Here is a 3043-nt window from a genome sequence, read left to right as displayed (position 1 = left end):
AATGCTAATGGCAGAAAAATAAAAAGAAAAAAAGAGAGAGAAAAGAAATGAAAAATAAACATGAACAGTTCCATAAGACAAGTGAACACCTCCCCAGAAAGGAAGTTTCAGGAACATTTTTTGGACCCCGTCCATTGCAGCACTGCAGTTGGCTGTCACTGCTGGTACCTTCCATTTCGGTTTTGGATGCACAAGGCGAATGTATCATAGGACTCCACCCAGCTTCTCTTTTCTTGCCTGTGTTGCTTACTTCAACACCACTTGCCCTCTGTTAGAGAGCAGGACACTGGAGTCTGGAAGTCTGTAGCTTTGTGTTGTGTGGCTGGCTGTGGAGGTGGTGTAGATACTATCTGTTCAGTCACTTGAGTAAGACCAGGACAGAAAGGATATTAGAGACAAAAATAGCCTCTATAAATCCTGATTACATGGGAAATGAAGGAGTCAGAGTACTATGGCGCTGTCTAAGGAGCGGTAGCCTTTGCCTGGAGCCAGAGGCTATGCTGGGGAGGCATTTAGCTCTTCTCTTTGCTGCCTGGCCCTCTTGCCATCCTATCACTTTTCAAGGGGACAGACACCAAATCTCCTTCCATTTCTATTTTAGCACAGGAGCATAGGGGTTTGTGGGGGGGGGGGGGGAGACAGTCTCACCAGGGAAAAGCTTTATTGTTTGTTTGATTGTTTGCCTCCACCCCATTCTATAGAAAATTCCAAATAGATAAGAAATCCAAACAACTGGTGGAGAAAAAGAAATTACTGGGCAGAAGAGGACCAGAACGTCTGCTGCTAACATTTGGAAACCAGCTGTAATGTTTGACCAGACGTGGTTGGGTGAATTAGGGATCCCTGAGGGTGGGTGCTACAAGGATGAAGGAATCTGAGAGGAGGCAGGGGAGAGGGGGCGGGGAAGAGAAGGCTGGCAGAGGAATGGTGCGATTAGGAAGGGAATCAAGAGGTCAGTCAGAGTGCTGAGCCAGCTCAGACTCCTGCCCGCACTCCCTGGGAGTGGACTTTACACCAGTTGCACAACTATACCAACAAAGCACAGCCACCAACACTGGCTGAAAGGGCAGCAGTGCCAGAGCTCAGCCTATGCGACCTTTGTCACCTGGAAATCCTCCCCACCCTCGGATCCTGCAGCTTGGCACCAGGGCAAAGCAGACGGGAAGGGCAGATCCATACAGCCACCCAGCCAAGTGTATCTTGATTGGGCTTCATAAAAGTGGCAGGCGTGAAGCTCTGGATTAACAAAACGAGTCAATCTGGGAGAAGATGTTTTTGTCCTCCCAGACTGGGGAGCTTTCAACATAGGGTGATACTAAGGAGCTTTCTATCCTAAATCAAAGCTTTGGTCTCAAATTTCAAGGTTCTGCTCTAGGGGTGGGGGAAAAAAAGGAAGGGAGGGAGGGAGAGAGAGAGAGAAATGCCAGTAAAATGGATCTTCTTTGGAGCGGAACCATTTGTTTTCCAATTCTGGGGTTCACGTGATTCTAGGATAGCGTAGCAATTGCTCCAAAGTAAATTACTGGGGGTTGGGGTGAGGTTTGGCTTTCAGGTCTGGTGCATGATGGTGGAGGAGGACCTAGGCTGGAAGTAAGAGTGTATTGCAGAAAAGAGAGAAATTTCACACATATATCAATAACTATATTTACTATAAACCATTAGTGCCCCCAGTTAAAGAAAAAAAATGGATGGGGCTGGGTGACAGCACACCTGGCTAAGTGCCTACATTACAGTGCACAAAGGCCTGTGTTCAAGCCCCCGGTTTCCACCTGCAGGGAGAAAAATTCACAAGAGGCCAGGCAGTGCTGCAGGTGTCTCTCTGTCTCTCTCCCTCTCTATTCCCCTTCGCTCTACCTTTCTCTCTGTCCTATCAAAATAAATAAAGTTAAAAATTTTTTTAAATTTATTTCCTTATTTACTTATTCCCTTTTGTTGCTCTTGTTGTTTTTGTTTTAGTTATTATTGTTGTTATTGATGTCGTTGTTGGATAGGACAGAGAGAAATGGAGAGAGGAGGGGATGACAGAGAGGAGGAGAGAAAGACAGACACCTGCAGATCTGCTTCACCGCTTGTGAAGCGACTCCCCTGCAGGTGGGGAGCCAGGGGCTTGAACCGGGATCCTTAAGTCAGTCCTTGCGCTTCACGCCACCTGTGCTTAACCCACTGCGCTACCGCCTGACTCCCCAAGTTAAAAATTTTAAAAGTGGGGAGTCGGGCGGTAGTGCAGCGGGTTAAGCGCATGTGGCACAAAGCACAAGGACCGGCGTAAGGATCCCGGTTCAAGCCCCCGGCTCCCCACCTGCAGGGGAGTCGCTTCACAGGTGGTGAAGCAGGTCTGCAGGTGTCTGTCTTTCTCTCCCCCCTCTGTCTTCCCCTCCTCTCTCCATTTCTCTCTGTTCTATCCAACAACGACATCAGTAACAACAACAATAAGAACTACAACAATAAAACAACAAGGGCAACAAAAGGGAATAAATAAATATTTAAAAATATTTTTTAAAAATTTTAAAGTGTACATGGGGCAGACAAAGTTAGTAGGGACTTGTGTGGAAGCTATTATATGTGGTTTTGGGATTTGCTTAAATATTCTTAGATTAAAAAAAGAAGAAGAAATACTTTTCCCATATTTGAGAGCTACTGTCTTCCCTGATTCAGCTTTCTAGCTCTTTTTCCAACAATGATACCATCTCCCCAGACAATAACTTAGGTCCACCTGCATATTAGATGTCAGACTCAGGCAAAAACTAGTAAAGTCATGGGTCCCTTGGAATAGACCTAAAATAGCTCTACTAGCTTTTTTGAAATGGAGACCCCCAAATCTTCATCTGCAATATTCCTGCCTTTAGGTTCATGACTAGTCAACAATTTGTTCTGCTTTATATCTTAACTCTTTTTTCAGCCACCAGGTTCCAGATGCTACCATGATGCCAACCTGACTTTCCCAATGTGTCCTGGAGACCTGCCTCCCCAGACCACTATCCCACTAGGGAAAGAGGCTGGGAGTGTGAATCCACCTGCCAAAGCCCATGTTCAGCAGGGAAGT

Source organism: Erinaceus europaeus, chromosome 16 (genome assembly GCF_950295315.1).
Source record: "Erinaceus europaeus chromosome 16, mEriEur2.1, whole genome shotgun sequence".
Classification (NCBI taxonomy): domain Eukaryota; kingdom Metazoa; phylum Chordata; class Mammalia; order Eulipotyphla; family Erinaceidae; genus Erinaceus; species Erinaceus europaeus.
Note: the sequence above shows the minus strand (reverse complement) of the source record.